Source organism: Panthera onca, chromosome A1 (assembly GCF_046562875.1).
Source record: "Panthera onca isolate mPanOnc1 chromosome A1, mPanOnc1 haplotype 2, whole genome shotgun sequence".
Taxonomy (NCBI): domain Eukaryota; kingdom Metazoa; phylum Chordata; class Mammalia; order Carnivora; family Felidae; genus Panthera; species Panthera onca.
In genome coordinates, this window is record NC_138339.1 from 190,377,287 (window position 1) to 190,400,965 (window position 23,679).

Consider the following 23,679-nt stretch of genomic DNA (forward strand, 5'->3'; position numbering starts at 1 on the left):
GCCATTGATTAACTAGTTAAAATGCAATTAAGTTTCTATGCTTGCTAATTAACTATATTGATCAATACCTCATTAACAGTTCCAAGTACAGCAAACAGGTACTCTTAGGGAGCTGAGCTGGGAAGGGCATAGAGTGGGCATTTAATGACTAAACATCAAAACCTTGCCCAGATTAAAAAAAAAAAAAGACGATCTGCATCTCCAGTAAAGCAGCTATTATCACTTTAGAGGAAAGGGCTTGAGTCGGGCTGAAAGGGTCAGCCATATTTGAGCTTGACTAGAACACAGAGTAGGTTTTTATTTTTCTTAATGAATATTCTTGTTGATACGTCCAAATTTACAAACAGCAGATTTTAAAAATGAATCTCACTACTTTCAAAGAATCGTGCAAAAGGGCCTCACCCTGTTTGTAGTACTGTGATGAATTGTGCAAGTGTCATTGGAAATAGAAAGGGCACTTGTCCTGGAAATGGAATCACTCATCTCTATTTCATCAGTACAGAGCTCTGAACGTGAGAATAGGAAATCTGAAATATGAAAGGTCTCAGGCTCTCATTGACTGCCAAGGGTCTAGCTACTCTCCTAGCTTCCCAGTCAGGGACACCTAGTTATATTATAGTTACCTCAGGATACTATTTTCACTTAGCTGGAAGAAGCTCAGAGTTCTTACGGGGTTAGGATCTGTAAATATAAACAAATAAGCATCTCATAATACAGGTTGTGTTCCTTTAACTAAATTATTTTAATATATGTCTTTGTGAAATCTAAAGGCAAAAAGAACTTTTTATAGGTTTACTTAAAGACAATCATATTAACCAGGTGAGCTTGATCTGGACATTGAGTCATTATCTTGGTGCCCTAACTAAGTAAGCAAAGTTTTTAAAAATAGCACCCAAACTAGGACACTTTCCATCTTAAGTGACACAGTACTGTTTGATGTGTGTTAAAAAGACAACAATAAAAAAAAACTAATAGGAGCAATAATGGTCCAAATTTACAACTACATTTTAAACAAGTGGGTCACAGTTACCATTGGATATGATTCATTGGCCCTCCAAAAAGGTCTTATGTCTAAACTAATAAACTGACTTGTACCAGCCCAAGCTCATCTGGTTGGTATCTCATAAATTCCTCCTGACTTTCCATGGGTTTTCCACCTTTGCCTGAGACCTGCACACCGACCCTGTTTAGTTACGGCTCTCCACAGTCTGTGCCTGGTCCCGTCCATACTCACTGGCCAGGACTGGGTCCTCTCATAACCTCCTGGCAGGGAATTATTGGCCCATTTCCAAGATTTGGTCAGGCTACTCCCAGTTCAATGCTAGGAATGCCCTCACCCTAATTCACACTCATACTAGAAAATAAATTCTACTTTTGCCAGTCAGGTTTCAAGGGCCACATTGTTTTAGAATCTTACCACATTCTTACGGTTAAAATATTTAATGTTATCATACTCTTGACTTCTCAAGAACTTGGCGAATGCACAGAAAAATGTATATAACTATCAAGGTTCATCTGTCTTTAATTTAACTTTATTAACAAGCTTGAGTGACAGAATTATTATGCTTTTGTGCTAATAAATCCTACCTGGCAATAGCAAAGTACATATTAATTAGACTATAGCATAATATTGATTTAGATAATCTGCCGCTAACAACCCTTATTTTCCCTGCTACTTTGTCAGCATCGGAATTGTTTTGCTAGTCTAACTTCCAACACAACAGATTGCTTTTGTAGTCATTGAAAAAAGACTTTACAATGCATTTATTGCCATCTAAATAACCCCTTTGTGGTCTTTAAAAATTGGATTCAAACAGAAAGAAAATAATAATGTCTCTCTTCTAATTGGCTTCAGGTGCAGCATTTATTTTAAACTTGAACTTCCTTGTACTGAACACAGTAATCGGTTATAAAAAAAGTATAGGATTATTATCCTGGTGGCATCTTTTATTTTTAAATCCTTTTAAAGAATAGCTCATCTTGAATGATGCAGATACACCCAGCGGAGGTAGTCTGAAGCCAAACTCCTATATCTCAAGGAAATCACAGACTAGCACACATTTAATTGCAGGACTAGATCCTCAGGTCACCATCAGAATTCATCTTTCATCCCATCCCAAGCACACATGTTTAGTTAAGAGATTCCTTGAGGGGAGCCTGGGTGGCTCAGTTGACTGAGCGACCAACTCAAGATCTTAGGTCATGATCTTGCAGTTTGAGCCCCATGTTGGGCTTTGCACTGACAGTGCAGAACCTGCTTGGGATTCTCTCTATCCCTCTCTCCCTCTCTGTCCCTCCCCTATTATCTCTGTCTGGCAAAATAAATAAATTAAAAAAAAAAGATTCCTCTATAATTATGAGCCATTTAAATAGACTGATATTCAAAGTGCTTAGGGAATGGTTGACCCAACCTACATGCCTTTCCTCATGCAGACAGGAGCACAGGCAGGGTGAGTGCCATTCTCTTCTCCACTGTTCTTGTCATCAGAACTGGAGATCACCCAGGCACAGATGGGGACAGTGATTTTCACTTTCTTATATTAACCTCTCCTTAACTCCTTACTTTTCAAACACAAAGGAAATATTAATCGTCTCATTCTCTTTCTAAATAATGTGGCTATGAAATTGACATTCTATCTTATGACTATTCAGAAATACCTCCCCCATATGCAAAGAGTATTGTGAAAAATAATACTTGGACATTCTGTAAATGTTTCAGTGAAAAGACTACATTTAGGAAAATAAAAAAGGCAGCATTTCTCATAACAACATTAGAGCGAATACACTACCATATTAAAGGCTCTTTTTAGTATGCTGTTGAAAATCCTATACATGTGCCATGTGGGCGAGTTCACACTGCTAGAGGAACTTTAACAATCATATTTTCTGGACTTGCTTGGTTTGACATTAAGCAAAATCCACAAAAAATCATATGAATTCATTTGGATATATTAGTTTAAATTGTTTACTTCACCAATTGAACCCTTTGGCTCTCTTAAACTTTAGTAAGATTCTCAAGGGAGAGCTTTGCTGTCTCTATGGATTTCAACACGTGATATAATGCTCCATTTGACAAAATGTGTGACCTAGGTCTCCTTTCAAAGTAATGTACAGCATGAATGAAACACCATTTCTGTAAGGACTTACATTAAGTTTTTACTTAAGGACTGTATATTTCAGAAGTAAAATATATATACCCCAGTGATTTCAGTATAAGACAGTATAATCCCTTAGAAAATATAAAATTTTACAGCTGTATCACACAGGATAAAAATCTAAATTCCTTAGCAAAGAATACTAAATTCTTTATGATATTGTATATTTCTACCTCCCTAGTCTTATCAGCATCCACTTTCTGCTTTATCCTACATCAAGCCCTAAAGGGTAACTATTCTAAGTCCCCTTAGAAATTTGGGCTTATCTCTAACACGTGTATGACATGTTTAATAAATATTGTTTGATCATATAAGTAAATGATGTTTAGAGAAGTGATCATTTACATATGGTGTGAGTAGAGAAGAGTTAATGGAGGGTGTGGAATTTAGGCAATAAATGGTAGAATGTTGATATAGATGAGGCTAGAGGGCATTTTGAGATATGTCCCAAAAGGCTGGAAATTTCAGTTGCAAAAATTAGACCAAGTCTGGTTTCTGCAGAAGAACAAAAGCCAGACTGAGAAAACAGATTGGAACCAGAAAGAGATCATTTATTTTGAAATGTTAGAAATCATCATTGTTGGTATAGTTGCAATATGAGATTATTTTTTTAAGTGCAAAAATTGTAAGCTTAGCTCAAGATTTTGAAAGATTGGATTTTCTTGTATCCAAAAGAAATGGATTCACAAAAAATGCTATTGAGTATAAGGAAATGGATTTTATAATTGGAAAAGTTGGTCAGGGGATTTCAGCAGCCAGGCTATGCATTGCTTTATTTGTCTATGAATTTTTCCCTGGATGTTTCATGCATACATCCTGCTTCCCCACAACATGGTTTGTAATTGTTTCAAAGGCAAAGCCTTTAAATTTCCCATGATATTATGTGCCAAATAAGTGTGTGCTTTTAGTAATAATTAGATATATAATAATGTCATAAGAAGCCATGAAATAAGTTCTTGCTTTTTACACAAAACCATAAACTTTCAAAGAAGGCATACATTTTATAACCATTAACATCAGAAAGGATGAATGAATGAAGTAGGATAAAGATACCTCTAGTTTCTCTTTTTGTAAATTTCTTCTTTATGGCTTCTTTCCCAAAGATGGGGCAGAACTGGATGTGACAAGATTCTGTCGGACTAAGGAAATTTGACCAGACTAGGGGACTAAGTTGATTTGGAGAAAGTTGAGGTTTCCATCTTCTGAACTGTCCTGATAGCCTCAAGAAGAATATCATCAATTCGGAAATTGATTTTCACAAATTCTAGAAAGTCCAGCCAAGTATGCAAAATCTACCTTTGTTGTCTGACCACTAACCTTTTTGATTTTTTTTCTAATTTCTTCTTTCTATTGACCCATATGTATTCATGTTCCTTCTGGTTATGGAATGTTCTCCTGTTCAACCACTCCTTCCTTTCCATTCCCAATTATCAATAGGCATTCCTTACTCCAATGAAAAAAAGTTCTACTCTGATTAAAGAGATGGATACTAACATTAAGCAATAATCATTCTTTCCAGAAGACTCTGTATTATAAAAGATTGGCCACTGGTGTAGTCTATGGGGGACAGAGGAGAACAAATAGAACAAGTTTCCCATGGCAGTTCTGTTACCTACTAGAGAGGCAGTTTTTGTTTGTTCACACAAGCATTTTCTCAGATGCTTGGCTACCACACAGTTTTTATGTTTATTTATTATTTCCTGCTTATGTAGCAATAAGTACAAGAATATGAATTTAATATATATATATAATTGTATAAATCATTATGTTAACTACATACACAATTAGAAGAAACATCCATGTTAACTAGCCGCTGCAAAATAAATTATAAACATATCCTATTATATTCACCGTTTTTGTGTATTACAACATTTCCTTTAACACATCATTTGATTTTTATAAATTTTTCAGTTAATAGACTTTTTAAAAGTCAGTTTGTTTATTTCTTTTGAGGGAGAGAGAGAAAGCATGTACATGCAAGTAAGCACAATTGGGGGAGGGGCAGAGAGATTGGGAGAGAGAGTCCCAAGCAGGCTCTGTGCTGTCAACGCAGAGCCCCATGTAGGACTCAATCTCATGAACCGTGACAGCATGACCTAAGCTGAAATCAGGTGTCAGACACTTAACCACCTGAGCCACCCAGGGATTCTTCAGTTAACAGACTTTTCGATTAAAAGCTTTGCATGTTTTGTAAATCAAAAAGTTATTTTTCCCCTAAAACGTATTTGAATATACTTTCTGTTTCACCTTCTCTGTTTCTATACACAAATATTAGTTGTATACCTAAATATAACTTTTTTGGGTCTTTCTTTTTCTTCTGTATTCTGGAGACTTTAGAAAAGATAGGTTTATTGATGTATTGACACAATAAACTGCACTTCTGTAAAGCATATAATTTGATAATCTTCAACATACGTACACACCTGGGAAATCTTAACCATAACCAAAATAATAAACATGCCCTTTACCACCAAAGTTTCTTCGTGTCCCTTGGTAATCCTTTCCTTTCCCTTTCTTCATTTTCCTCTTTTCTTCATGTTCAGACAATCACTGAACTTTTTCCATAATGATAGATTAGTTTACATTTCCTTTTATTGAAATCACATGATATGTTACCTTTTGTTATCAGACTTCTTGGACTCATCATAATCACTTATGAGATCTATGTACACTGTTGTGTATATCAATATACACAAGTCTTTGTGGCTGAGTAATTTTTATTATATGAAGATAGCGTAACTGGTTCCACTTCCTTGTCCTCCGGGACTCATTATTGGCTCTCTTCTCTTTCCACCCACAGTCCTATGTCATACGTATTGATCACTCCCATGTCTGATGTCATGTCCCACGTCATTCTCCCCTAACCTGGCCCACAATTCCCATTGTCTATTCAATACATCTTTCTGAATGTACAATGGGTTGATCAAACTTAACATAACCAGGATGAGTACCTCCCCCAAACTGACTGCTCTCCCTCTGTTCCCTTATACTGGATGGATCATGTCGCTACCTGGCCTAAAACCCTCCAAAGTTTTTCTCATTGTTATTGGAACGAAAACCAAACTCCTTACATTTGACTACAAGGCTGTATGACCAGGTCCCTGTATATGTCCCTAGATTCATCACATCTTATCTTCTCTTCTTCTCACATTAAGCATCCTCAAAGAAATTCCATTTCTAAGCATCCTCAAAGAAATTCCATTTCTGTACCAAGGCATCCATCCTACCCCAGGGCTTTGGTGCTCACTGTTTGCTTTGTCTCAACCCCTCTTCCACTGGGTGTTTGCAGGGCTGAGTTCTTCTCATCACTCAGTTTTGAACTTAAATATTCCCTCCCCAGATAGCTCTTCTTTGTTCCTGCCCTCCAAACTAAAATGATCTCCCCTTTCTCATCCTGTTTATTTCTTTAATGGCACTCACTGCTGTAACCATTATTGAATTATCTGTTTACTTCATTACATGCTGTTTCCAACTTCTCTAGGATGTGAGACCCTAAAGACAGAGACTCTGCCTGGGCTGTTCAGTGTCATATCCCAACACTTCACACAGGGTCTGTCACATGAGCGCACATGATAGATTATCTATTACATATCTGTATGTATGAACGGGTAAGTATCTCCACCATCTACTCAATAATCCTAGACTGCTATCTTTTCCCTATCCCCATATCTGATTTGTCACTGAGAGTCTGAGCCATAAATTCTAGTTATGGAGCATATTCTATTCATCTTCCCTTCTTCCTCTCCACTATCCTGGCCTTAATTCAGACCTCTTCTCTCCAAAGTGCCTTAATTCAAGATTCTGCTAATTGATTTCTCTAATGCCATTGCAACTCCCTGCAGTTCATTCCTCTATGTTTCTAACACACAAAACAGACTGAGCTCTGCCCTATTTAGATTCGTTCAAGGTACGTGCATTTCAGATTAAAATTCAATTTCAGTACCAGTATATACAATTTCCCATCATGGCTATGTTTTCTTGCTGTGTTTTCCCACCAACCTGTAGCTCTCCACTTAATTCATGTGTAATTCCTAACAGACTAAAACCCCAAAAAGTGCCTTAATTCTCTTTTGTCTTTTTCATGAAGCTTTTTCTTCCTGAATTGCACCTGTCACTTACATTATCCAGAAAAAAGGACTTTCTCCTCATGAAGTCTTGCACATATACATATTATCAGGCACTGGAGCCCAATAGCATAAACCTAACCCAGAGGCCCAATAGCCTTGGTTTATCTGCAGTTGTAATAAGCTGTGTGGTGCTCATTAAGATTCATATACTCTCTGTACCTCAGTTTCCTCTTCTGTAAAATATAAATAAAAAGAACACGGGCTTCATGAGCTAACAGCAAGCATTTGACACAGGACAGTTATTATTATAAATGTGACCACTTCCTCTTTGGTGTCCCCTCTACTCTCTTCCATAGCATCTGCCATCTTCTCCCCACATCAACCTGCAAGACAGCAAATGCTTCCAGAACAGGACTCCTGTCTTTGTATCTCATCATGAAGATAGGCTCAATGAATAATCTGTTAGATAGTGGATACAATTAGCAACGAAATTGCTATCTCAATCTAACTGCTTTGGCACAGAAGGAAGGATTCCTCCCCAACATCAAAAGGATTGCCAAAACTTCTGGCTTATTCCAGGTAATCCCAATTACCTTGTCTGGAAATAGAGCCCAATGAATCCATCTTATGGAAACAAATGGAGCATGCCTTTTCTGCAAATACCCTATGGCACTATTAAATCCATGGGATTCAAATATACAGAGCTTCCTCCATATGCTTTATTAATGAATAAATTTGATGAATGAAGTGGGACTAATTGGGGCAGGTGCTATTTGTGTCTCTATTTTCCCCAAATTTCTGTCTTGGCCCCTAGGGGATCCCTCACTTGCCCCGGCTCAGGATGGCTGTTGGAGGAGCACTTTGGGGCCCTTACTAGCTCCTCTCCTCAGGAGTAGTGGTTCCTAAACTAACTGGTTAGACCCAGGCAACAACTGGTTCCATTTAACTGGAGGTCGGAATCACTGTACCTTAATGGCAGAGTCTGAGGTTGAAGCATTGCTCATCTCCAGCATCCAGGTGCAAAAGTGAAACTCATTCAGGCAGAAGCTACCAATGTCTTATTCCTACCCTGGTTTCTGCTTCATGTAAGTGGCAGAATAAACTGAGATAAAATTATGCTTCTCAACATTTGCTTTATATTAGATTCTCCTGGGGAACTTTATAATTCCAAAGCCAGGGCCACTCCACAATTAAGTAATTCACTGTTACTTAGGAACTAAGTCAGTCTCTGCAGGTGGAACATAGGCATCAGTGGTTTTTAAAGGCCCCCAGATGATTCTGATGTGCAGGCAAGTTTGAGAAACACTGCCCTAAGAGAAATTAAGCGATATGGTTCAAACCAGAAGACCATTCAAACGTGGCAAAATTGCTTTGTCATTCAAAGTTCAGGAATTGCTAAACTTGGGGTGCCTTAGCCATAGTCAAAGAGAACTCAGGTTCAAGAAGAGCACTTTCAGCATTCTCTCCAGTTACCTGGTGCCTCCAGGGTCCAGAGAAGCCCTAATAACACTACCTCTGCCTACACTGGAAACAGTGATGTCTTCCCTCGGACTTCTCCTAACACAGCGCAGGCAGAAAGTGATGTGGCATCATGGGGGGGGAGGGCAGAGAGAAAACACTATGGAGGTTCCTCAAAAACTAAAAACAGATCTACCATATGATCCAGCAATCCCTCTCCTGGTAGATATCCAAAAGAACTGAAATTGGGAATCTGAAGCGATATCCGCACCCCCAGACTCACTGCAGCACTATTCACAATAGGATGTGGAAACCACCTAAGGGTCTATCAACAGATGAATGGATAAAGAAGTGTGGTATATACACACAATGGAGTATTATTCAGCCTTAAAAAGGAGGAAACCCTGCCACCTGCAACCGCATGGATGAACCTGGAGGACCTTATGCTCAGTGAGACAAACCAGACACGGAAGGACAAATACTGTATGATTCCACTTGTATGAGGTATCTAATAGTCAAATAAGTAGACATAGACAAACAGACCCAGAGTAGAATGGTGGTTGCCAGACTCTGGCAGAAGGGAGAAAGAAACGGGGGCTGCTGTTCAACCAGTTTCAAGTTTTAGCTATACAGGATGAATAAGCTACACAAAATGAATACATGCTGACATTTGCTGTATAACATTAGTGCCTGTATTAACAATACTATATTATGCACTTAAAAAACTTTGAAAGGGTCAATCTCAAGGTAACTGCTCTTACCATACACAAAAAAATACTTTCTAAAAGATTTTTTTAATGTTTTCTTTATTTTTGACACAGAGAGAGACAGAGCATGAGCAGGGGAGGGGCAGAGAGAGAGAGAGACAGAGAATCCCAAGGCAGGCTCCAGGCTCTGAGCTGTCAGCACAGGCCTGACGCGGGGCTCGAACTCATGAACCATGAGATCATGACCTGAGCCGAAGCCAGACGCTTAACCAACTGAGCCACCCAGGCGCCCCCCCCCCCCCAAAAAATACTTTTTTTAAAGAAAGAAGTGTGTCCATATGCTGTCTACTTGGGTACATGGAGTCTGAATGTGGAGTGTAGAAAATCTGTCTAACAGAGGTTTGCTTTGTTTTATTTTTCCAAAATACTTAAATAAGATGCTGGCCCATTACTAAAAGAAAAAAAAATCTGCTTGTGTCATTTACTCAGAGGGAACAAGCCTGAGAAATAAATGAAGAACAGCTGGGGCAGACATGCTAGGTTATCTGCTTTCTCTTTTAAGAAGCAGTTAGAGCTGCTAGGGAAAAGCAGCAGAGATGTCTGGAGAAAGAGGGATTATATTGGGAGAAACAAAGAATCACTTGAGGGACTTTTGTGCTCAGAGCAGTAGCTGAAACGTGCTAATGATCAATTTAACACCTGCCATTTTAATTAGCACCTAAGGATAAGCTGAAATTGAGAGAGAGGGCTGGAAACAGTAAAATGGCCTGAGAGGTAGCCCAAGGTCAGAGGGAAAATAAAGAACCATGGTTTATAGAAGCAGGTGATTCTAGTTTGTTAGAGGAAGCACAATTTGTATTTAGGTGTTGTTTTGTTTATTAGTATACCTTTATGGTGGAAAATTTGGAATTTGCAACAGAAGCTAATCTGTGAATTGTCTGAAGAAAATTAGATTCCATGTAAACTTTTTCAAAGATTTCCCTTATATAACCAGAGGTTAAAGAATCAAAATAGCAAAGACTGAATGGGACCCAGGCTAGTGTTTCAGGAGTTACACTTCTATGAATTTGAGCTACTATCCAGCTGTGTGGTAGTAGCTAAATATAAACTCCCATTACTTAGAAGCTTGGTGGCTAAAATGTAGCAAAACTCAAATTTAAATAAATCAAATCACATGGAAATAATTATGTGTGTGTGCAGGGGGGTATGTATCACAGTAATTCAAAGTCACATCATAAGCATTCCCAGTGTCACAGACTTTGGGACATATCCTATGTTAAGACTATCAAATGAAGGTCTTAGTTTTGGCTAGTGGGACTGGTCACTTATCTGCTCCAATCTTCCAGGGTCTGTGCAATATTAAACCACCCTGATTGGTACCAAGTCCATTCACACCTCAGTTAAACCGTTCCATGTGGAAATGTGTCTGTCTGAAATCAGGGATCTGTCACCAACTGTGGACCTATACTTAGGAGAGATCATCAAAGCAATATCATGGTCCTCAGGCTTTCCAAGATCATAAGAATGGAATTGAACCCCCAGTGGGGTTTGGAAAGTCCCTGCTACGCAGCACATATAATGTATGATATGTTCATTGATAAAGTTAAAATGAGAGAATGGTATCAGACACTATCTGAGGACCAAATCCTGGGTGGAGTTGTTCTCCATGTACATTCCTAGGAAAACTAAAATAGATTGATAGACATTCATAAATGCAGAGGAAGAAAGTGAGACCTGCGGTCACAAAACCACTGAGGGCAGAGCCAAGACTGAACACTTCTCTCTATGCTCATTTCCTAACTCAGACTCTATAGAAACACATCTGGTAGGGTACACATGGCAAGGTTCCTAAATCTATCAATAATTAAAATACACATTGATCATAAATACCACAGAATTTGAGACATCTAAATAAACCATTACTGTAATCATTTTCTAAGAAGACTATCTAAACAAAAAGCAATTAATAATCAAGGCTAAACCTAGTTCTGTAGAAAAATATATGCTTGAACGTGTGATTAAATGTATCTTAAATATATAATGACTGTGTGTCTGATATTGATTTTAAACTTGTTCTACAGTTGCATTTTAATTCAGGTTTTCAGCGTGTTAATACATAGTCTGATGATGGGATACTGACACATTTACATGTGAGTCATATATTTAAAGTTCAGTAAAGGTTGTAGAAGATTGTTCCTTATGAATTACGCTGATCTTTCCATGTACAAGGTGTCCTGGGGCTTTTGTGTTCATTTGTTTGCTTGCTTGCTTTGCTTGGTCAAAATAAGGCAGAAGGCCATTAAAGAAAAAAATAAATATATGCTGAGCAATAAGAAAAAATAAAAGAGAGAGGTAAGAAAGGAAGGCCCTTGCTTTCTGATCCAGGTAAAAAGCATAGAGCCAAGCACACTAAAGTTAAATTCTGGTCTGTTAACCAAAATAAAATAAAACTCTAAGACCTTTTAATTAATTTTTAAAAACATAACTATCTAGGTAACTTGTACCATTTCCTTTTCTTGAGCTGTTTTAAATATACAGGACATGCTTGGAAGACTCAATACTGCTTCTTGTTCTAGTATCTATGTGATACTCAATAATTGCCACAATTTTCTTTGTAAGAATAAGAATGAGAGCAGTAGGACTCCAGAGTTTACAAAGGCATATCTCATCATATTCTTTGTGAGTGATGCCCTTGTTTGCTTTGGCTCAGATCCAGACATATCAGGAATTTAGAAGAACAATAATAGATCATCTAGTAGAGTTCCTTGTTCTCAATTTATTTTGCTTCTGTTTTATTTTTCAAAGACAATACCTGAAATGAGCAAATAAATCAATATACAGGAATCAAAAAGTTATCTGTTAGTATAATTTTATATAATAAATGTTGCCAAAAAATGGTGATATATATTTGTATATATATTAAAATTTTTAATACTATATATATGTATATACTGTATAATATGTATATACATGTATGTACTGTATAATACTGTATATATATATATATATATATATATATATATAACCTGTTACAATATGAAAGTAAAAGTCCTTTTCCAACCCTATAATTTTGAGAGCTCTTTTCTGTTCTTTGATTCATTTTGACCAGAGAAATTCTTGCTTATAACAAGTAAGTCTAGTGGAAGTGAAAATTCCGTATTTTTGGGTGAATCATTTGTTTAAGAAATTACCTTAAAAAAATAATAATTGTACACAACAAAGACTTACACAGCACATGTTTTACTTAGGTCAAAGTGCAGGTAATTTTTTACTAAAACGAGAAAAAAGAATAAGTGTTTTAAAAATATTGGAAAGAAATGCTTTGGCCCAGCATTTATGTGCTCTGTAAGTAGAAATAACACATCTTCTCTTTCAACAATGGAGGTGCCATATGGATTAGTATATCTAAGAAGATTCTGAAAGCGCCAAAAATATTACAAAACTCTTTATTGCTCTAGGTATTAGTTAATAGGGGATAACTCATTGAAATAATATTCTATACCCATGAGTATTACTTAAAATATATAGGTAAAAATTACTTTTTATTTCAATTTATAACATTCTTACAATAAACATTTTATGATATTATACTTTGAGTCAAGAAGATCTCACTTTAGTGTTCTCTTATTAAAGGTTGTGAAGCTGGCCCAAAGTTACTGGGGATTTTGTAAGGAACAGTTAAATTGTTCTTTAAAAGTTTTATGTAAGTTCAAGAATCCTATTTAAAGTACATAGTGCAAGAAACAAAGATCAATAAGGCATGATCTTTAGCCTAAAAGATTTATAGTCTAGTAATCAAATATATATAACAAAAGGAACCACAAATGTATATGTATATATATGCACACACACATATATAAATGATTATATATTAAATATATAGTATATAAATTATATAGTAATACATAATTTGATAATATATTTATATAATAAATGATATATATACATATACACATATATAATATATACACACACACATATACATATATATAAATGATTATATATTAAATATACAGTATATAAATTATATAGTAATACATAATTTGATAATATATTTAGTATAATAAATAAAAGATAATTAAAATACATTTGATGTATATTTTAATTATCTTTCATTTTAAATACCTTTTATTTTATCTTTTATTTTAATTATCATATAGATAGATAGATAGATAGATAGATATAAAATAAACAGAACCAGAAGAGTGGCATAAACAAAACACGATGAAGTTAGTGCAGAAAGAATGACATCTGGTAGAAAGAAATCAAAGCAGTTCTCACAAAGGCTGTGGGATCTGATAGTGATCTTCAAGACCTTCCAGATGGGTAAATTATCAACAATAGAGATGAGTTCATATTTAAGGTGCAAAAAAAGGAAAAAAATAAGGCACACACTAAGCAGCTAAAATTTTCAAATACAGAAAATGAAAATACACAATAGTCCAAGATAACCATGACAAGACGATGTAGTGTGGTATGGATAAGCCTGGACATAGAGCCTGGTACCAGTGCATGGGGCGCATTTGAAAGCCAGCCTAAGGTTTTATCCATTTGGCTGAAAGCACTGGAAGTTGTTGTAAGGAAATGACAAAATGAGAGCTAAGATATGTGAAGTTTATATTTAATATATATGACTGAAGAGATACAGGAAACAGGATGGCTACTCAGAGAACCTTTGTACAATAGCCCAGAGGAGAAATAATAAGGAGCTAAACTGAAGTGTTGGGAGGGGAAGGGACAGAGAAAAGGGAGAAAAATAAATGCAGGAGATGTTTCATGGGCAGCTGGTGACTGAAGAATGTATGGAGCCAATGGTGAGAAATAACAGACTCTGGGAGCCAAAATCACCATGCAATGAATACAAATGCAACAAAGTCAGCCCAACAAATGTCTTCTGAGCATTTGCTGCACAGAAGGCCCCATGAAGTGTGCTGAGTTCTGGGCCCACAAGATAGGTTAGACAATACAGACAGTGTACTCAGGGGGTTAGTAAGCTCGTGAAAGAGGAAAGCCAAGTAAAGAACTATTCCTGCAATTCAAACTTAATCCAAAGAGTGGTTTTTGTGGACATGTGATGAGGGGTATAAGCCAGAGATATTGAGGTGGAAAAATAGGGAACGTTCCGGAAGTGTGGCACAAAGAAAGAAAATTAGCTCAGCAAGGAGGAATGACCAAACCAGACAGATATGAAAAGTACAGGAAGAGAGGGCAAGTAAGAGGTTTGCACTTGGGTAATGTAGAAGGTGGGATGAGTGACACAGGATGTGGACAGAAGTAGCAGGCTGGAGGCAAAAACTGCCCATATAAAGGAGAAATGCCAAGAAGGCAGAAATGTTGTTACTGAATGAATATGCAACAGAAACCAGCCCAAAGCCAGTTTCACTTGGAATGACCCCTTAAATATGGTCTTTATCTGCCTGTTCTCCTGCCAGATGGTGAAACTGAAGGCTTCCAGTACTTCTAGGGGGTTGGGGGGGTGGGGTGGGGAGGTAAACTACGAACAATGGGAGTCTCTAGTGGATCCCTGTAGTGTGCGCAAATCTAATTAGCTTCTTAATATCAATGGCTGATGTAAAAACATGATTTTATAAGCCTAGCTTGTTGACATCTGAAATATAAGTATTTGGGTGGCATTTAAAACTATTCCTCCCAAGAATAAAGCAAAGTATGATAACCTCAAATTTTTTATCCACACCATGAAACTCAATGCAGTCATTAAAAGGAAAGGATGAGAGGTAAACCATTTGACTTGGACTGATTTCCACAAAGAAATGGTGAGTGGAAAAACGAGATCGAGAAGTATGATTTGCATGAGGCTAGTTTTTGTGTACAATAAACCAGTGCAAAACACCCTGTACAGGTATATTTGTACATATGCAAATTATGATTATATGAGCTTGCAGCAAATAGGGTCTACACATACTAGGTGCTCACAAGGATTAGTTTGAGTATTGGGTTACGTAGGTGGAAGGAAGACTGGGTGGTGGTGAAGTCAACATAAAAAGAACAAGAAAGACAAAGGACTACACTTGAAAAAGCTCATGCAAAAATTACACTTATGAATACATGAAATGTTTCACATTAAATCAATGTAAGTGCACATGGGATATATTTATACAGAAATTAGTTTTCATAAATCGGTAAAAACACAAAGAAATTTAGTAAGGGTGTATACTGAATTTCAAATAAGATGAAGGGGAACCAGAAATCTGGATTCACTTTCAATTTATTACCCCATTAGAGACTATTTCTGTTTCTTCTGGTGTTCAAAGTCAAGTCTTTGGAAACAGCTCCCTGAACACGTCGATTTTGTTTCACATATGAGCTATTCCTGGGATATCTCCTTTATACATCAGCTATGATGGAAGAAAAATAGCTTTTTTTTTTCAACTATCACTCTTTCAGAGTAGCTATTCTCTCTGTCTGGCTAGTTCAACTGTTATTTGCTTTCCTCCAGAAAAACTTTAGCTGTGGTCAGCTTATTACTTAACTGCAGATTTTTAAAGATTTCCTCCAAAACTGGATGCCACACTGATTTGTATTCTAAGCTATGCTTCTGAGATAGGGTAGAGCCTTCATTAATCTGGTTTTTTCTAGCAGTTATCAGGAAAGTAGTTAGAAGCATCAGCCTGCATTAATGAAGAATTCCCCTTGGTCCCTGCTGGCGTTGCCAATCTGGGGCTAATCACTGAGAGAGATGAGTGAAGCAGAGTTAGGACAGAAGAAATGACATGCAGCTTAGCTAAGGCAAACACACAAACGTTGTGCTAGAGTTCCCGAGGTCCTCTGGGTTATGCCTTTGCGAGGGTGTTAGAATCCACTGTCCTCCATCATTGCATATTCCAATCCTTCTCATTCTCTAGGCTCACCTCAGTGGCTTTCCTCATGTCAAGCCCTCCCTGATTCCTCTCCAGCTAGACGGTATCTTTCATCTTCTATTCCCTTTGTATGTGTAATAGATCAATCTGTACCTTTTTTCTGGCATGTATCACCTTCTACCTTATATCACCTTATATACCAATTAAGTAGCTTGTTGTCTCCACTTTTACTTAACTACTGAAAGACTGAGAGTCCCTTCCCAGCAATTATGTTATGCCACCAGCACGTTGCTAACATGATCAATATTTGCTGACTGAATCATCTCTCAGCTGAGAAAGACCCAGGGCCACCATCTTCAAGAAAATCATTAGGATTCCACAAACAACTGGATGTACACTCACAACAATGTTCCCAATCCAGAGAGATTTTGATTGGAACTTTCCTCTTGATCTTTGGTCAATTCTACCCAGGCAGAGACAAGAGGAGGAAAAGCCCACTCCTTCTCATGGAGCAGAAGAAGATTCTGTTCATGCTGTGTCTTTCCCAACCTGGCAGCATAATCAGTGTTGTGTTTTTACAATCTGTTGGTATTCTAAAAATGAGAACAATGACCTTTGTGTTAATTAGTTGAAACAAGAGCCTGCTGAGACTAGAAGAAAAAGACTTAATGGGACTTGAGATTATATATTCCAATCATAATTACGGAGGTAATAACTAATGTTAATGATGAGATCAAATAAACATGCATCCATACAAATGTGCATTTAATCCCCTTCCTATGACTGAGATGTTCTCAGGACTACCTAGCAGTATAATACACACACTTAAGACTGCCCAAAAAGTCTAGAAATATAAAAAAAATTTCATTGTCCTTTTTTAGATGAGCAAGTAGACCATTGCTTTAAATTCAAAAGTACATCACCTGAAAGGTTGTTTAAAATTTGAAGGAAAACATATTGAGCATATTATTTGAAAATATAACTAACATATTTTAAAAATAAGCATAGGCAATGCTTCCCAAATTTTTGAAGACACTTTTTATCTGATAACAATAAGTGTTTCTGAAGAAGAAGTAGTGAAAGGGTAGAGAAACTTAGATTATCCCTGCCTCTAGATTATCCCTGCTCCAATACCACACACACCTCTATCAGAGATACCTGGTATCTCTTGCATTGCTTTTCTTGAGCAAGGATGGCTCCCTCTATCAGGGTTCTTGAGCTGGGGTCCACTGAACCCATCTTCAGCCCATCCAGAGACCTCTGGGAATTGTAGGTGAGATTTTTCCATGACTGTACATGGGAATTTTTCTCAGGAATATAAAAAAAAGTTTAGGAAGCAACAAACTAGATGATAAATACTTATTTTGTATCCCGCTGTATAAAAAAGGGAAAATGATCAGGCAGCACACAAACAAAGCCTTCTAGAACAATATCCCTGGGAACAATCATAGAGACAAGAAGATGTGAGTATCTTCCACTGCCCACTGCATTCCGGAGCAGCAGAGAGGGGTGTCTGGGCTCTCGAGATCAGATACAGTCCATGTGTTGTTGGCTTTCAGCTGCATGATTAGGGAAGTACCAGTACTCCCCAGTAAAATCAGGGTTTGGGATCAAGCCTTATGGTCATAGCTGAGTGCCCTGGTAACTCCTTAGACTCCACTCTGTTCTGCTACTACATTCTTCATTTGTTGGGAGACAACTGATCCTTCTTCTAATGCAGTCAGGGACCTGGGGTCCTTGCCTTCTGGTTGCAGCTACAACAGAATCAGCTATAACAGTAAGGAAGGCTATAGCACAAAAAGGAAAAACTCTGGTTCCCTGTTTCTGACTCTAACATTTAATACCTGGCTGGGAATGAATAGGCTTTGGGGGAAAGCAGGTTGTCCAAGAAATTACCTGACTTATTCTTCATCCCAGGTAAACATTGACTGCCCTCCATTATCATTTTGATGCTGTTAGGATCTAGGCATGTATCAACTTAAGAGAGAAGACCCAGGCTCTGCTCTTTCTACTCGCACAGTCACAGCCACTAATGTCATCACCAAACAGCTGTGGATTATTTATTCATTTGTTTGGTTATGTTTGTTTGTTTATATCCTGATTTAGTTCATGAGGAATTTGTGATGCCCCAAGGGAGCTATTGTGATAAGAGCTCACTTCCTAGCATCTCTGTGTTCAGACAAAAAGAATGAGAAGGGCCGAGGAAGCAGGAGGTGTTTCTGGGGAACTATCATAGGGAGCAGAATCCCGCAGGACCTGCATGCATGGCTCTGGTGGTGCTCTTGCAACTCTGCCCCCAACCTCTTGGATTTGCCCCTCACTTCATTCTCTGCTAACAGGCTAGTTGCAGGCACCCTTTTTAAAAAAAGTATAATTGATTAAGTATCTGGAGGAGGGTTAGAGATTAAGTCATTCTCATTTAGGCATTAATTAATTAGTTAAGTATCTCCCAACTTGCAGCTGGACTCAGATATGTGAGGAAAGAGAGGAGATTTTCAGGTATGGGGACTCTTGAGGGGAGGGCACACCTAAGGAGGGTGGGAAGATTAGAACATCAGCTAGACACTGTTCATCTGGATATCTGTAGAGAGCATGGGAGCTGGGAACTGAATTAATACAGAACGGTGAAAAGTACAAAGATAAACCATGGGTATTTCATAGTATCAATGTGAGGCCAGTACTGCTCCATGGCATCTAAAGGAATCTTCCTTTTCCTTCTCCCTCTTCCTATCCATTTCTTCCTCTTCTCCCGCATCTTCCTCTCCCTCCTCCTCTTCTCCCTTCCCCACTTTCCTGAACCATTTGACCTCTGCTAGATCTCAGAAGAGAACTGTTGATACCATAATCGTTCTACATTATTGATTAAATAAAATCATTAGTGTGTTGGCAATGAAAAGAGGAACCAGAGAGCATCAACTCCTTCAAGTAGCAAATAAGGAACATAAAAATTCCAAGATGGGAAGTCACCTCATTAATCCAAGGTCATTCTGGAATTATAACCCAGGATTCCTGACTCCCAATTAAATGGGGTGGGTTTTTTTGTTTGTCTGTTGTTTTTGGTTTTGTTTTTTTGTTTTGCTCCATAATAGAATTTCCTAGGCAAACAAAGAACCATATACCACATAAAATACTATTTTACTCATGAGACAGACTATTTAACTGCCTGTTTTGCATCACCTTTGTGCTTAAAGCTGGAAATTAAGATGGGCACGACCTTAATTTTAAAAGTACTTTCTAGTGCTTTGTTCATTACACTTAAAATTATGGAATTGGCTGTAATTTTTCCATTTTACAGCTGTGGAAACAAAAGGAGGTCAAAGACATTTTGCGGATGACCCAGAATACAATTTCAGTTTGGATGACCTGCATTTATTTTTCTATTTGAGTTTGCCTGTTCTTCATTCTACTTAAATTTCAGGATGAACCAATCTCACCTGTGAAAATGAAAATTCTAGAGGGAGAGACAGGAATACAAAATAGAAAGCCTATTGTTAATTTCAGGAAATCATACGATTTGACTTAATTATCCAATCTTTCCTTTTTATAAGAGCTCTATGGCCAAAACAGTGGCTGTACATAAAATAACTAAGGATAGACTCAGATAAATAGATATGTAACAGGTGTTTCATAGGCCACAACAGCCCTGGGTGTATATACCATAAAAGCTAACATTCGTAATAGTCAAAAGACAGTAGGTATTTGGCTTCATCCTCATTTGCATTACATTCTACCGGCAACTAAAACTTCTCCCAAATATTTCTAATAAGAGGATGCTGGCTTGGTTGAGTAGGGATAGCTAGGGTTTTACAAATCTTCCGGTTCATATGTGTGCTAACCCCATTTGTTCTTGTCTGCTCAGCTCTTTGTAGTAACGCTGCTGGTGGCCACATTCACAGCCATGTGGCAGCTGGAGCCAAGGCTTCCAGTCTGTAGTGAGAGGACCACGTATCTACGGTACTTTGAGAGCCTAACACCCTCCATTGCCACAGTCTACGGGATAGAAATTAGGGCCTCTGTTTCCAAACTGGGCTTAGAGAGTTTAATAACTCAGCCAACGTCACACAGCTAGTACCACGGAAGGGTTTGAAACCAGCCGCAGTGACTCCAGAGCCTGCATCCTAACTTCACACTAAACGTTTCTGGTTTGTGAGGCAATTGGATATCAGCTGCTGTCTGGAGCCAGTCTTCGTCTAGCAAACTGGCTCTCTGGAGAAGGCCTGCTGGTGCTAGGAAGTTAGGAGAGCTCTGGATACGTGTGAGCCTTGCCAGCCTCACAAAGTTTTCTGACTGAGTGAAGCACTAGTGAAGGGAATCACCCTTTGCAGAAGAAGAGTTAGACAAAGAAAATCTCCTTAATTCACAAGTTGGGAGCAAGAAGAGATGATTCGGCCCCAGTTTTATTGATTTGGCAGGATAATGATGCTTGATTTCAGTAAAAACTTCTTCATTTTAACGAAAAAGAAAGATGTGAAAGATCTCTAACCACACAAAAGATTTCAGTGCAAATTGGGCATGGTGCTGCACCAAATATAGCACCAGAAGAATATGATAGATTACTGTTGTCCCCCTATCCCGGAGGCCACCAGCTTAAGCAGGTAGAAAAGTCCCGCCAGACTTCCTGTGGGAAGCCCCAAATCTAATTCCCCAGCCAGAAGATTCGACAACCTGGCAGGCTATTCACGGTCCGTCTCTGGGGGCAGTATGACCTTTGCCAGGTTCAGGAAGCATACTCCGAGTGCTGAGTCAGTAAGGGGATGCAGGAGCTAGAAGTATTCCCTCACCTCTACCCCACACCCAAACACCTGTGAAAGTGCATCTCGGGGGCGGGGGGATCCTGAAGGCTGAGACATGAAGCTTTGAGCATTCATTTCAGGACGTAAGACTGATTCTTTAAGACATGCCAGATACATGCACGGATGTGATATACAACTGTCCCTATCCAAAAATCAAGGAGGCAAATGTTCAAAATTTCTGACTTTTTCACAACCTGGCTGCCATGTGGCGTCTCATCTCTTTATTGGGAAGCGAGACGACCATAAAAACAAATTCTTAGGTTGCAGTTTCACCTTATAGATTACATTTCCAAGAATGACTTTAGGTTCCCTTTAGAACATTAATGACACTTTCCACATACCCGCTGCTATTCCACTTTGCTTCAGCATTATTTTAATTTATCATCATCATTCCTTTTGCCCCAACTCACTTCCTTCACACGTGTGCCAGGAATCTCATTCCTGCCCAACTGTCACTGGCCTAGGCTTTTGGTTGCATCCTGACAGCAGGTTTCTCCTTAAGTGTGGGTATAAAGTCTCTATAGATAAAAAGAAGAGGAAGCTGAGGCAAAGGACAGAAAGGGATTATAGTTACTGGCTCCTGGCTCTCCCTGAAAGAAAGAATGTCAGCGATTTGCAACAGGAAGGCCAGGTGGGTGGAAACATGAAACCAGTGATTATCTGATGCTGATGAGAAGGCCAGCACTTCTGATAGAGCTGAAGGCCCTCGGTGGGTGAGTGCCCTAAGCAGCCTGGCAGAAGACAGAAGAACACAAAGAATTCTAGCCCTCCCTGAAGGAACTGTTCCTGTTATAAACTTCCATCGTTTTTTCAGCTCACTTCATTAATAAGTACTAATCACACTGAAGTATCTCAATGGAAATACTGTTTTGACACTGAACTACAAAAAGACTTGATGAAATCTGCCTCTTAAGTAAGAGAAACAGAAGTCGTCTTGGTCATTCACTGTCCAATTAGATTAAAATAAAGCTTTGAGAGACACTGAACTGTGGTACCATAGTGTAGTGTAGTTACATGAATTTGGGTTTTGGAGTCAGGCTGACCTGGGTATAAATGATTGTGTGACCTTGGACAGGTAATTTAACCTCTATTTGCCTCAGTTTCCTCATCTGTAAAATGGGACCATAGTACTACTATGTCATGGAATAGTTAAGAAAATTAAATTAGATGGGATTAGTAATATACTTAGCAACATGCATGGTACCTTGCAGAAACTATAAATGCCTACTTGTCTCTCTGTCTTTTGAAGGCTAAAGGTACCTATTGTTTCAACATACATAGTATGTTCCCTAAGTTACTTACAGAGCTTAAAATGTGACCAAGAACCTTGTAAAATTAGAAACTTGGGAACACAGAGGAAAAAAAGAGTAGAAGTAGCTGCAGTGTCATGGGAAGAGCCATGGACCAGAGTCTGAAGTCCTGAATGACAATCCTGGCTTTGCTCCTCACCAGCTATAGGATTATGGGCACATTGCTTAATGTCTTAAAGCCTCAGGTTTCTTATCTACATCAAGGAGATAACAATATCTCCTTTGCAGGTATCTTTCCTATGCACAGACACTGGGCTTATGATTGGGTTTCCCACAATATGAACATGACACATTCAATGCCCTCAAAAGAGCTTGCAACCTAGTGGAGGAATCAGACACTTGTTTTAACAAAAGCACACTAACTGATCCGCTTTTGGACTCCTTCTCAGAAACAGTAGAATATGGTAGGCACAGATTTATGCCAGATAACTTTCAGTCCAGGCTTTTCTACTTCCTAGCTGTGTGAACTCAGACACGTTATTTCACCTAACTTTGGAAATGAGGAAAATAATAGAATTGTTGTGAAGATTAAACAAGATAATGTATGTGGCTCAGTCGGTTAGGCCTCCAACTCTTGATTTTGGCTCAGGTCATGATCTCAAGGTTTGTGACATCAAGCCCAATGTCGGGCTCTGCACTGACATCATGGAGCCTTCTTAGGATACACACTCTCTCTCTCTATATATATATATATATATCCTCTCTGCCCCTCTCCTGATTGCACACACACTCTCTCTCTCAAAAATAAGTAAACTTTAAATAATAAAAAAAAACCCAAGATACTGTATGGAAATGTGAGGAACCCTGTAAATATTCAATAAGATGTTAGTGTTTTTAGTGGCCCTCGGTATCCCCTGTACATGGGATCAAAGGTTTGAGGGGCCCTCTTGTGAATCCTATGTGTCCCCTCACACCAATGATCCATATGAAAATGTTTCCTGGTCTCTGCTCTGAGAAATGCAATTGTTTTGATACTGTTAGTTATGGCTACAATTTCAAAAGTCCAGACTCTAACATCTGAACTTTATTTCTTGAAGAAAAAAAAAATGATAGAATTTACTTTTTCCCCATTTTTTTCATAGAAATTCCATCTTGCATAATTTAACTTGCCACTTTTTATTTTTAAGATGACTTCTACTTTCTGTGACACAGTTTCTATAAATTATGGAGAAAAGCACAAACTTTGCATGTTACCAGGAAATTATGAGATGACAACGAGCCTCAGAGAGAATCATCACACAGAGAATCAATTATGGAAGGAAAATGTTCAGGCTCTCATTCTCAAGGTTCTTGAACAGAAACCCTCTTCCAAAGTAAGAGGAATTATTTTCCCAAATGATAGTTTCAGTCCCTGAATCCTACTCTAAGCTA

The 23,679-nt window shown here is 38.2% G+C and overlaps 1 long non-coding RNA gene across 1 annotated transcript in view; it reads right to left on the reverse strand.

Annotated features, from left to right (window-relative positions):
* Positions 1-619: 619 nt before the first annotated feature.
* LOC132681970 (uncharacterized) overlaps positions 620-23,679 on the reverse strand; it is a 214,154-nt gene continuing 191,094 nt past the window's right edge. Inside the window, exon 4 of the long non-coding RNA XR_009611365.3 lies at positions 620-681. This is a non-coding gene — a long non-coding RNA (uncharacterized LOC132681970). The remainder of the gene's footprint in view (positions 682-23,679) is intronic.